Raw genomic sequence first — 14,308 nt, forward strand, 5'->3', positions numbered from 1 at the left:
CTCACGACAGATACAGTTCTCTCTATTCGACGGCATTAGTCTTCCCCAGGATATGGGTCCACCCCACCCAATGGTAGAACCCACCTTGGCAAAATGAGCCTTCAGCTATTCCCTCCGGAGTCCGTCATGCATCAGACCATACCCCCTGAGCGTCCTAACCAGGTAACCCACCTTCTTATACTTTGATACGTTTTACTCAACATTTTGTTCTCAACGAACATCTGACACTCTCCCATGTTCGTATGTTGCCCCTCCCTCCCCCCTATTTCTTGGACAATATTACCCCTCTGCCCATCCCCAGCTCCCCTCAAACCCAGAAAACCCCACCCGAAGGTAACCCCTTGCCCCCATTTTGTCCCTTCTTTGTGCTCATACTTACCGCCAGCTCTTCACAGATTCCACCCCTGCAGACATTAACTTACATCCTTCCTCCACCCCCTGATTTCCTGTAAGCCACTTTTCCAGACTCTAGCTCTCTGAGGCAGTTAACTTACTTCATATCATTGAGGTCATGTAGTATTTGTCCTTCAATGCCTGGGTTGCTTCACTCAACATAAGATTCTCAAGGTTCATCCATGTTATCACGTGTGATTGTAGTGTATTGGTTCTTACAGCTGAGTAGTATTCCATTGTGTGTATATACCACATTTTATTGATCCACTCATCTGTTGATGGACATCTGGATTGATTCCAACTTTTGGCGATAGTGAACAATGCTGCTATGAACATTGGTGTACATATATTGGTTTGTGTCCTTGTTTTCAGATCTGATGGGTATATACCCAGCAGTGGTATTGCTGGGTCATATGGCAAATCTATGGATAGTTTTTTGAGAAACCACCAAACTGTCCTCCAGAATGGTTGGATACTTCTGCATTCCCACCAGCAATGGATGAGTGTTCCCCTTTCTTCACATCCTCTCCAGCATTTGTATTCTACTGTTTTTTTCATGGCTGCCAATCTTATGGGAGTAAGATGGTATCTCATTGTAGTTTTGATTTGCATTTCCCTGATAGCTAGAGATTTGGAGCATTTTTTCATGTGCTTTTTAGCCATTTGTATTTCTTTTTTGGAGAAGTGTCTATTTAAATCTTTTTCCCATTTTTTAAATGGGTTGTTTATCTTTTTGTTTTCAAGATATATGAGTTCTTTATATATGCAAGTTATAAGTCTCTTATCAGATATATGGTTGCCAAATATTTTCTCCCATTGTGTGGGTTCCCTTTTTACTTTCTTGACAAACTCCTTTGAGGTGCAGAAGGCTTTAATTTTGAGGTAGTCCCATTTATCTATTTGTTCTTTTGCTGCTCGTGTTTTTGGTATGATATTCATGAAGCCATTTCCTATTACAAGGTCCTGTAGATGTTTTCCTACACTGCTTTCTAAGGTCTTTATGGTCTTGGCTCTTATATTTAGGTCTTTGATCCATCTTGAGTTGATCTTTGTATAAAGTGTGAGATGGTAATCCTCTTTCATTCTTCTACATATGGCTATCCAGTTCTCCAGGCACCATTTGTTGAATAGGCCATTCTCTCCCAGTTGAGAGGGTTTGGTGGCTTTATCGAATATTATATGGCTATATACATGAGGTTCTATATCTGAACTTTCAATTCGATTCCATTGGTCTGTGTGTCTCTCCTTATGCCAATACCATGCTGTTTTCACCACTGTAGCTTTGTAGTATGTTTTGAAGTCAGGAAGTGTGATTCCTCCTATTTCGTTTTTCTTTTTCAATATGTCTTTAACTATTCGGGGCCTCTTTCTATTCCAAATAAATTTCATAGTTAGTTTTTCTAGTTCCTTAAAGAAGGCTGTGTTGATTTTTATTGGGATTGCATTGAATGTGTAGATCAGTTTTGGTAGAATAGACATCTTAATAATATTCAGTCTTCCTATCCATGAACGGGGAATATTCTTCCATTTATTTAGGTCTTCTTTGATTTCCTTGAACAGTCTTGTATAGTTCTCGATGTATAAGTTTTACCTCTTTAGTTAAATTTATTCCTAAGTATTTGATTTTTTTATTTACTATTGTGAATGGTATTTGTTTCTTGATTTCCTCCTGATCTTGCTCATTATTGGTGTACAGAATGCTACTGTCAGATACTTTTTCAATCATTATTTTAAAAATGAGAAAAAGGTTCTAAAGGCACTTACCTTTCCATCCTCCTTTAAGTTCTACTGTCCACTTAGAGGAAACTGAAGTCCATGGAGAATGTTTCCATGTTTTATTTGTTTTTTAGACCCAAACAAAACATTTTTTGGAAAACTGCCCTAAGCTCTTTTGTCCTAAGTGCATAGACCACAGGGTTTAGGGCAGGGGGGATGATGTTGTGGAGCACATTGAGTAAAATTGGAATCAAAGTAGCATTAGTCTATGCCAGGTGAGGGACCCAAACCACAGCAATGGCTTAGAGAAAAAAAAAAAGATGAGGATGAGGTGGGAGCTACAAGTGCTCAAAGCCTTCAATGCACCTTCAGCCAAGTTCAGTCTAAGGCCAGAGTGCAGAATGAAAATATATCACAATATTATAAGGATAGATCACTTCCCATGCCAAGCCAAGCCAGAACTAGTCAACAAATGCTCTTTGGCCTCCTGTCATCACAAGTTAGGCATGTGACCCCAAGGTTAGAGCATTGGCAATGTGCAGTCTCAGTTTTGGAGCAATAATTGCGTTGGGCTGCAAGCACAGGACTGGAAAGACAAACAACCCATTTCTAAACATCATGAACAGTGGTAGCTTTTAAGAATAAGGCATTGATGAAAATTGATGAGTAGCAAAGAAGGTGACAAATAGCCACATATCTATCAAATCCATGCAGAGGAAGATGCCAGACTCCATTCCAAGAAAGCAGTGAATTGCATAAATCTGAGATAACACTCAGGTAGACTAATGACCTTGGCATCAAACCAAAAGATGGCCAGGATCTTGGGCATGATGGTTGTAGGCAGGTCCATATCCACCACAGAGAATATGCCTAAGAAATAATTCAAGGCTTGCTGTAGAGTAGAAATCTGGCAAACATAAACCTTGTTGCAGATTGGGGGAGAAGTTTTTCTTGAATATTATACTTTGTGAGGACTTCTGAACAGGTTACAAAAGAATAGCTTTAAAGAAGATAAGCCATCCTGGCTGAATTTGTAAATTTAAAGAGTCATACAATGGTGACAATTATAGTAAGTATATTTATGTTTATTCCTGGTTGAGTCTTAGAGAACCTAAATAAACATGGAAATAAAGCATTTAGGTACAAGTAATAAGATGCTTTATATGCAAGAAACAAGAATTACTTGAAATAACTGCGATGGAATGCTCAGAATTATGTTCAAAACTAGACTCATTGTCTTTCTTCAAATTTTTTTGCTTTTCATATACTTTTTTTTTTTTGGAGAACAAAAGAATTTATTCTCAATCTTGCAAGAAGGGGTGCACAACCAGAAAACGTGGCTGGTGCAACAAGCAAAGAATAATGATACAATTTATAGCCCTAAGCTAGCATCCAAGCCCTTCCTCTGTTTCTCCAGATTGGATACTTCAGAAGTTACAGCTTATCTGAGAAGATCTAATTTTCTTTTTTTTTTAAATCAGAGATCTTTTTTTAATGCCTCTTTTTTTAATTTTTTTTAATTCATTTTTTTAAAAAAATATTACATTCAAAAATTATGAGGTCCCATTTAACCCCACCCCTCCCACCCCCCACTCCCCCCACAGCAACACTCTCTCCCGTCATCATGACACATCCATTGCACCTGGTAAGTACATCTCTGGGCATCACTGGCCCCATAGTCAATGGTCCACATCATAGTCCACATTCTCCCACATTCCATCCAGTGGGCCCTGGGGGGATCTACAATGTCCCGTAGTTGTCCGTGAAGCACCACCAAGGACTACTCCAAGTCCCGAAAATGCCTCCACATCTCATCTCTTCCTCCCATTCCCCACACCCAGCAGCCACCATGGCCACCCTTCCCACACCAATGCCACATTTTCTCTGTGGACATTGGATTAGTTGAGTCCATTGCACATCTATGTCAGGTGGGGGCTGAGATTCCACATGGATACTGGATGCAATCCTCCTGCTTTCAGTTGTAGGCACTCTAGGCTCCATGTTGTGGTGGTTGACCTTCTTCAACTCCATGTTAGCTGAGTGGGGTAAGTCCAATAAATCAGAGTGTAGGAACTGAAGTCTGTTGAGGCTCAGGGCCTGGCTATCATATTGTCAGTCCAGAGATTCAAATCCCCTAAATAGATCTTAAACCCCACCACCAACTACAATTCCAGTAAAGTAGCATGAAAGTCTTGTGAAAAGAGATCCCATCTGAGTCCAGTTCCATCATGCAGAAACACCAGCTCCAAAGAAGGGCCATCTGACATGGCAGTGAACCCCATCTGCCATGACCATAGAACCCGTGGTTCTCTTTATCCCTCAAAAGAACCAATACCTGGGGTTGTATCTACTTTGTCTGTCTCTTAAACTCTGCTCAGTTGTGCATAAGGGCAATTCTTCTGACAACCTCCAGACTCTTTTTTAGAGACTCGTAGCCATATAAACTAATTTCTCCTTTCCATTTTCCCCTTACATTAGGTCAAACAACATTTTAAAGTCATGTTATTATATGTAGACAGGGATATTCTGCTGATCCACATTGAACCTTTAATTCAAGGTCATTTTCTAGTTGCATCTTCAGCTGGTATTTGGTAGTGATCCCTTGGTGCAAGGGAGGCTCATCCCCGGGTGTCATGTCCCACGCTGGGGGACATGTAGATGCACTGCATCTACATCCTGAGTTTGGCTTTGAGACTGGCCACATTTGAGTAACATGAAGGCTGTCAGGAGGAAACTCCCAGGCACAATGCTGCTATAGGCCTTGTTCTTATTGCAGGCATATAGGCTCACAAGCATAGTCATTAGTATCAGGAGCCCACTGTTAGACCCTCATTCCTTCCTGGTTCTTACCATTGCACCTGGGGGACTGCCGCTGCTCCCCTAGGGACCACGACAGAACCCCCCCAGCCAAGAACCCAGTACCCCCCCAGCTGTTGTTTTTAACTGTTTCCACTATGAGTATATCTAAACATTACCATGCACCCTGGATATATGCCCTGTATAACTCCCTGTCAACCATATATAGCCTGTCAATAACTTCCCATACCAGTATTCCTCCGCCGCCATTGTTGAACCACTCTGTGATCCAAAACTTTCCGTAAAGTGTCTCCCAAATAATGTCAGGGTCCCTTACTAGTACAATGGAATATAGCGATGAGTTTAAAGGTTAGATCTAGAGTACATATTGATTTGGAAAAATTTCTACATCCTATCTTTTTCTTTTCATTTTCCTAATTATTGAGCTTCTCTTCACAAGAGTCTTAGATCAAAGTAATTCATATATACAATATACAGTACTCCCACACATCCACCATAAAACGTTTTCCCTTCCACAGCGATAATCTTTTAACTTATTCATATCATATTTACTGAGACTGATGTACAGACTGCGAAACAATAGCTTTCAAACAAGGTGACATCTATGCTTACAATGTGGTCCATACTTTAGGATATACAGTTTTCTAAATTTTTTAGTTATCCTATGTTTTACATTATGGTTTACATTATTAGTCTGTCATCCCCTTTATGTTTTTGGTGTAATATTACATGTTTTATATTCATCCTCGTGTACTCTCGTGAAACTACTCTCTTGCCCCCACATTTACCTTGGTTCCATCCATTCAACATCCATTTTCCCCTCCCCTTGGGGCCCACAGCGACAGCCAATCTCCATTTCCCGAGGAGCCACATCCAGAGATACTTGCAACAGTGTTCAGGGCCTGACTTGCTCAACTGACCTAATGCCCCGGGAGCCACCCTTTCTCTCGAGAGATACAGTTCTCTCTATTTGATGGCATTAGTCCTCCCCAGGATGTGGGTCCACCCCAACTCTCACTTCTTGGGTCTCTACACAATGGTACAACCCATCCTGGCAAAATGAGACTTCAGACATTCCCCAGGGGCCCATCCCGCATCAGACCATCCCCTCCGAGCATCCTAAACAGGTAACCCTCCTAATTATATTTTGATACAATTTTCTCAGCATTTTACTCTCAACCAACACCTGAAACTCTCCTATGTTCGTATGTTGCCCCTCCCTCCCCCCAATTTTGTGGGCAATATTACCCATCCGCCCATCCCCAGCCCCCCTCAAACCCGCAAAGCCCCACCCAAAGGCAACCCCTTGCCCCCATTTTATCTCTTCTTTGTGCTCATACTTACGCCAACTCATCATAGATTCCGCCCCTGCAGACATCGGCTCACATACTTCCTCCACCCCCGGATTTCCTGTAAGCCTATTTTCCAGGCTCTAGCTCTCTGAGGCAGCTTGCTTATTTCATATCATTGAGGTCATGTAGTATTTGTCCTTCAATGCCTGGATTGCTTCACTCAACATAAGGTTCTCAAGATTCATCCATGTTATCACGTGTGTTTGTAGTGTATTTGTTCTTACAACTGAGTAGCATTCCATTGTGTGTATATACCACATTTTATTGATCCACTCATCTGTTGATGGGCATTTGGGTTGATTCCAACTTTTGGAGATAGTGAACAATGATGCTAAGAACATTGGTGTACATATATCGGTTTGTGTCCTTGTTTTCAATTCTGCTGGGTATATACCCAGCAGAGGTATTGCTGGGTCATATGGCAAATCTATGGTTAGTTTTTTGAGAAACCACCAAACTGTCCTCCAGAATGGTTGGATACTTCTGCATTCCCACCAGCAGTGGATGAGTGTTCCCCTTTCTTCACATCTTCTCCAGCATTTGTATTCTTCTGTTTTTTCATTGCTGCCAATCTTATGGGAGTAAGATGGTATCTCATTGTAGTTTTGATTTACATTTCCCTGATAGCTAGAGATTTGGAGCATTTTTTCATGTGCTTTTTAGCTATTTGTATTTCTTCTTTGGAGAAGTGTCTGTTTAAATCTTTTTCCCATTTTTTAAATGAGTTGTTTATCTTTTTATTTTCAAGACATATGAGTTCTTTATATATGCAAGTTATAAGTCTCTTATCAGATATATGGTTGCCAAATATTTTCTCCCATTGTGTGGGTTCCCTTTTTACTTTCTTGACAAACTCCTTTGAGGTGCAGAAAGCTTTAATTTTGAGGAAGTGCCATTTATCTATTAGTTCTTTTGCTGCTCATGCTTTTGGTGTGATATTCATGAAGCCATTTCCTATTACAAGGTCCTGTAGATGTTTCCCTACACTGCTTTCCAAGATCTTTATGGTCGTGGCTCTTATATTTAGGTCTTTGATCCATCTTGAGTTGATCTTTGTATAAGGTGTGAGATGGTAATCCTCTTTCATTCTTCTACATATGGCTATCCAGTTCTCCAGGCACCATTTGTTGAATAGGCCATTCTCTCCCAGTTGAGAGGGTTTGGTGGCTTTATCGAATATTATATGGCTATATATATGAGGTTCTATATCAGAACTTTCAATTTGATTCCATTGTTCTGTGTGCCTCTCCTTATGCCAATACCATGCTGTTTTCACTACTGTAGCTTTGTAGTATGTTTTGAAGTCAGGAAGTGTGATTCCTCCTATTTCATTTTTCTTTTTCAATATGTCTTTGGCTATTCGGGGTCTCTTTCCTTTCCAAATAAATCTCATAGTTAGTTTTTCTAGTTCCTTAAAGAAGGCTGTGTTGATTTTTATTGGGATTGCATTGAATATGTAGATCAGTTTTGGTAGGATAGACATCTTAATGATATTCAGTCTTCCTATCCATGAACAAGGAATTTTCTTCCATTTATTTAGGTCTTCTTTGATTTCCTTCAACAGTCTTGTATAGTTCTTGGTGTATAAGTTTTTTACCTTTTTAGTTAAATTTATTCCTAAGTATTTGATTTTTTAATTTACTATTGTGAATGGTATTTGTTTCTTGATTTCCTCCTGATATTGCTCATTATTGGTGTACAGAAATGCTACTGATTTTTGAGCATTGATCTTATAACCTGTGACTTTACTAAACTCATTTATGAGTTCTAGAAGCTTTGTTGTAGATCTCTCAGGGTTTTCTATGTATAGGATCATTTCATCTGCAAATAATGAAATTTTGACTTCTTCCATTCCAATTTGAATGCCTTTTATATCTGGTTCTTGCCTCAGTGCTCGAGCAAGTACTTCTAAGACAATGTTAAATAGAAGGGAAGACAATGGGCATTCTTGTCTTGTTCCTGAGTTTAGAGGGAAGGATTTTAGGATTTTTCCATTGTAAACAATGTTGTCTGTAGGTTTTTCGTATATACTCTTTATCATGTTCAAAAATTTTCCTTGTAGTCCGATCTTTTGGAGTGTTTTTATCAAGAAAGGGTGCTGTATTTTGTCAAATGCTTTTTCTGCATCTATAATTATAATCATGTGATTTTTTTCCTTCAATCTGTTTATATGGGGTATTACATTGATTGATTTTCTTATGTTGAACCATCCTTGCATACCTGGAATAAATCCCACTTGGTTGTGGTGTGTAATTTGTTTAATGTGTTGTTGAATACGATTAGCAAGTATTTTGTTAAGTATTTTTGCGTCTAGGTTCATTAGAGAAATTGGTCTGTAATTTTCCTTTCTTGTGGTGTCTTTGTTTGTCTTTGGTACTAGGGTAATGTTGGCATCATAGAAGGAGTTCGGCAATTTTCCTTCTGTTTCGATTTTTTGGAAGAGTTTCAGCAGGATTGGTGTTAGTTCTTTCCAGAATGTTTTGTAGAATTCACTTGTGAAGCCGTCTGGCCCTGGGCTCTTCTTAGTTGGGAGATTTTTAATGACTGATTCTATCTCTTTGCTTATGATTGGTTTGTTAAGATCATCAATTTCTTCTTTCATCAATATGGGCTGCTTATGTGTGTCTAGGAATTTGTCCATTTCCTCTAAATTGTCATTTTTGTTGGAATATAGTTTTTCAAAGTATCCTCTTATGATAGTCTTTATTTCTGTGGGGTCAGTGGTGATATCGCCTTTCTCATTTCTTATTTTGTGTATTTGCATCTTCTCTCTTTTTTTCTTTGTTAGTCTCACTAAAAGTTTGTCAATTTTGTTGATCTTCTCAAAAAACCAGCTCTTGGTCTTGTTTATCTTTTCAAGTGCTTTCTTATTTTCTATTTCATTTAGTTCTGCTCTTATCTTTATTTCCTTCCTTCTTCTTCCTGTTGGGTTACTTTTTTGTTGTTTTTCTACTTCCTTCCAATGTGCAGTTAGTTCTTCAATTTTTGCTCTTTCTTCTTTTTTGATATATGAATTTATGGCTATAAATTTCCCTCTCAGTACTGCTTTTGCTGCATCCCATAAATTTTGGTATGTTGTGTTATCATTATCATTTGTTTCGAGGTAGTCATTGATTTCTTTTGAGATTTCCTCTTTGACCCACTCTTTTTCTAAGAGTGTGCTGTTTAATTTCCAAATTGTCGTGTGAAGTCTGGGTCTCTGTCCCTTGCAAATTTCCAGCTTGACTCCACTGTGGTCAGAGATATTGTTTTGTATGATTTCGATCTTTCTGAATTCATTCAGCCTTTCTTTGTGGCGTAGCATATGGTCTATCTTAGAGAATGATCCATGTGCACTTGAGAAAAATGTATATCCTGCTGTGTTTGGGTGTAATGATCTATATATGTCTCTTAGATCCAGCTCTTCTAATATACTGTTCAAATGTTTTGTTTCTTTAGTGATTCTCTTTTGAGATGTTCTGTCCAGAGTAGATAGTGGTGTATTAAAATTCCCCACTATAATTGTAGATGCATCTATTTTTTCACTTAGTTTTTTCAGCATTTGCCTCACGTATTTAGAGGCACCCTTGTTAGGAGCATAAATATTTATGATCGTTTGATCTTCTTGACAGATTGTCCCTTTCACTAAAATGTAGTATCCTTCTTTGTCTCTCACAATTGTTTCGCATTTAAAGTCTATTTTGTCTGATATTAATATAGCTACTCCTGCCTTTTTTTGGTTATTGTTTGCTTGTATGATTGTTTTCCAGCCATTCACTTTCAACCTCCATGAGTCTCTGGGTCTAAGATGTGTCTCTTGTAGACAGCATATGGATGGGTCATATTTCCTTATCCAATGTCCCAGTCTGAATCTTTTGATAGGTGAGTTTAATCATTGACATTCAGTGTTATTACTTTCAAGGAATTATTTGTGTTAGCCATATTTTGATTGGATTTGTGTTTGTCATATTTTGTTTGTATTTTTTTCCTTCTATTTTTGTCTTTTTTTGTTGCTCTTATACTTTCCTCCAACTCTGCCTGTCCTGTTTTTTTCCTTTCTTCCTGCGAACTCCCTTTAGAATTTCTTGAAGGGGAGGTTTCTTTTTCACATACTCTTTTAGTTTCTGTTTATCTGCGAATATTTTGAACTCTCCATCATTTTTGAATGCTAGTTTAGCTGGATAGAGTATTCTTGGTTGGAATTTTTTTTCCTTTAGTACCTTGACTATATCATACCACTGCCTTCTTGCCTCCATCATTTTAGATGAGAAATCAGCACTTAATCTTATGGAGCTTCCCTTGTATGTGATGGTTTTCTTTTCTCTTGCTGCTTTTAGAATTTTCTCTTTGTCTTGAGCATTGGATAATTTGACAAGTATATGTGTTGGGGTGGGCCTAATGGGGTTTATGACCAGTGGAGTGTGCTGTGCTTCTTGGATATGTACATTCATATACTTTTTAACTTGCACAATGGCCCAGGCAATCATACAGCCTAGCCTAAATAAGAAAATCAGCTGCTCACTTTCCTTACCCCTCACAAACAATTGATTCTGTAGCTTGTGGAAATAATTTGAGAAAAAGTTGTGCACATTTTCTCTATGGTACTACTACTTCCGATGGAATTCAAACTTTTAAACAACAACGGAGAAGGAATTCACACTGTAAATACCTCTCATGTTGCCTGGTCACACTTGTCTCTTATTTCACCACACATTTCTTTTTTGCCAGCAGTTTGATCTTTCTAAAACTAGTATTTCCTTGCTTAAAATATATTCATACCTTCACATTTTCCTTCAAATAAAGTTCAAACTCCTTTGTGGCATATGACACAAACAAATATGATACAAACCCACTGAGTTCCATCTCTTGGTATAAACCTCTTTGTATCCTACACTTCACATACACATATATTTGCTATTAAAATTATTGATTCTGCAAGTTGTTTCATTCTCAAAAACTTTGCCATAGTGGATACTATTAAAGGTTTATTAATAAGTAAAAACAAGGTGGAAAGTAGGTACCAAAGTTAAAAAGACATATGAAAATTAGGATTGTTAGCAATTTTATTTAAATTTATTGTAGGTGTATTCTCGGTATAATTAGTTTTAAATACAGGAAAAAAATCTGAAAGAAAGGAAAAGTCCCCTGTGATCCTGTGATATAGCCAACCAAAGGATATTCTTATTAACAACTAGATGCATTTCCTTTTAATATTTCTTGCTTTCTTTATGTTTGTATAAACATATACCCCTTCACAATTGATTTAATCATTCTTTGTTAACGGTTGATGCAAATTGAGCTAAAGCCAAATGTATCCACAGGAAAATTTAGTGTATAACAAGCACAAAAAGACTTGGAAATGAAGCTAATTTTATTTTGGACATTTAAATATGAGTTCTGAAGAAGTTCAGCATAGTAGTTCCATTTAGAGAGCTTGAAAGTACATAAGCCATTTAACTGAATAAGCCCAGGTGTTTCTGCCAAACATTCACTTATCATTACATATCCTTGTATAAAACACACAGCTGTATCTTTGATGTTTTCTCCACTTTATTTTAAATGTCATTCTCTGCTTAATATTTTATGTGAAACTGTTAAGAGAAAGAGCAGATAATATTGCACAGAAGGAAAATGAATTTTTTAAAAAATTTCTTAACATTTGTGGTGAGCCACAAATAAAATGAGGTTCTGTTATGTAAAACTTATTATATTAACACTGAGGTAAGACAGCAGAGACTAAATAACCACTAGTCAGTTGTTTTATAGATAAGGTAATTTCTAGAACATTATATTACTCATATTTTCAAATTGTAGATCAATGCCCTTTTGTGCCAGTCCCTGTTGCAAAATGTTCCCCAAAAAACACAAGAAAAAGTTTAGGATGAGCCAGTGGATGCTCTGGGGTTTATTTTGTGAAAATGCCAAGCTTTTGGTACTTACTGTGATTATGAGCAGAAACTCACATTCTGAAGTCCTGTTACTGGTAGAGGTTTGGTATTAGGTGAAAACAGAAATTTCTGAGAAAGGGGTTTCCACTTGCAATGACAAGTTCTCAGCTAATATAGAACAAAGAAATTATGGGTCTCTGGAATTTATGAGTAATAAAGAGTTCAATGACTTAAGGATAACATACCTTCTTTGGAGACTTTTGGAGGGAGAGGCCAACAGAAAAATCTGAATTCCTAAAATGTTAATCCCAAAATCTCATCAAAAGATAAGAAAGGAAATAACCTCAGACATGATTTCTTTGAAAGTAATCTGAGAATTTACATGAGGAAAAAAATGTCATCATTATGAAACTGTGATGCGCCTATGTCATGTGGACAATTTTATTACAGTGTTTGTTCTAACGTATAAGACATATATGGTTAAGATGTGTCTTTAAATATTCTTAAAGTGTAAATATTTATACATTCAAAAATATATCTCGAGCTCCTGCAGTGTTTAGAAAATGTGGTAGGCATAAAACAATAAATAAAACAGTCATATTTCTTGCTATCATGGAAAATGTGTTCTAATGAGAAAGGAGTAAAATACTAAATACTAAATAAATAATCAAACAACATAGTTTGGCGTGTGCATTTTAAAGCAAAAGTGCAGAGAGGTATGAGATCATAGAATGAGGGATATTAATCTAGTCTTGGTGTCATTGGTGGATTGCCTGAAGAAATACTGGTATGCACTAATCCAAATACCTGTGTAGTAGTTAACTACTGTGTGTGTGCGGCAAAATTTCAGGAATTTGCAGATGCTGAAATGAGAAGAGTCATGGCATATTCAATATAATAAAAGAGGATAAATGCTGCTGGATTCCCTAGATTTGGTGGAAATGGGATGTGATATAAGATGAATCTGTTGAGGTAACATGGGACATAGAAATATCAGCAAATTTATTCTAAAATAATAAGAGGACACCAAAAGGTTTTAAAGAGAATTAAGACAGAAACAATTCAGAGATCCAATAAAAAGTAGCAAGAATAAATATAAGTAAATCAGATAGGCAGCTACCACAGCCATCCAAGGAGCTATGACTATACCTTGAACTACTGAGGACAAAGAAGAAGTTAAAATTTATTCAGTTAGTTAATTAAGTTGTATTTAATGTGTTCAGTTTCCTGGAAGTTATAAATGACTTTTTTGAGAGTACCATTTATTTTTGTAGTACATGTGCCAAAAAAGTCATACTTTTGGTTAAAGAAGAAAGGAGAGACTATTAAAGGAAGAAATCAACACAGAGAATGACTTCAGGGATGTTTAAATATAAAACAAAGCAAATATAGGATAGAAGTTGGATGAGTTCTTGGCATTTAGAGTTGGGGTTTTGTTTGTTTAATTTTTAAATCTTTTTTGCTTATTGTAAAGTTGTAGAAAAATAATGCATTTTTAGATACTGCTATAAGCTATTTGGAAGACAGAAAAAGAGATTGGTAATAATAAAGTGAGAGATGTATGAATTACCCTAGACACGTGCCTAGAAAAAACGAGGTGTGACAAGAGCCACCTTCCACAACTCAAATGCAGACATGCAGGAATCTACCTCAGCAAAATGGACTTGTCATTTAATATCAGGAAAGAAGGATAAGATGTTTACAGATACGTGTGTGTGCGTGTGTGTGTGTGTGTGTATGTATAAAGGGACCTAAGTAGGGGTGTAAGGTGCTAGGCTGGACAGAAATGTGAGGGGGTGTTCACTCCATCTAGCTACTTCTTGCTGTTAAGGGGTGGCAAGGGGTTTCTTTCCATCTTACCTCATGGGTTCTGATGTCTGGTTCTGAAGAAGCTGGCATTATTGTTCACACAGCGGAAAGATACCATTTACACATTCTTGAGTTTTTTATTATACGATTTGGCATGTGAATCAGACAAGAAGCTATAAGAGACAAGGACTAAAGAGAAGAAGCAACAGTAATATCAGTAGTGGTGTTATGAGGGGTGAAAGAATTGATTTCATGGTGAAGAGAAATAAGAAAGGAATGAGGATAGCCATAATTGATTTCCATAGCTATTATCTCAGACCCTCTGCATGATTTTTATGTTTTCTTTTAAAATTT

The 14,308-nt window shown here is 37.4% G+C and overlaps 1 pseudogene; it reads right to left on the reverse strand.

The window, feature by feature from the left end:
• Positions 1–2,228: 2,228 nt before the first annotated feature.
• Positions 2,229–14,044, reverse strand: LOC105746582 (olfactory receptor 56B1-like; annotated as a pseudogene).
• Positions 14,045–14,308: the final 264 nt, after the last annotated feature.

This window comes from Dasypus novemcinctus, chromosome 10 (genome assembly GCF_030445035.2).
Source record: "Dasypus novemcinctus isolate mDasNov1 chromosome 10, mDasNov1.1.hap2, whole genome shotgun sequence".
Classification (NCBI taxonomy): Eukaryota; Metazoa; Chordata; class Mammalia; order Cingulata; family Dasypodidae; genus Dasypus; species Dasypus novemcinctus.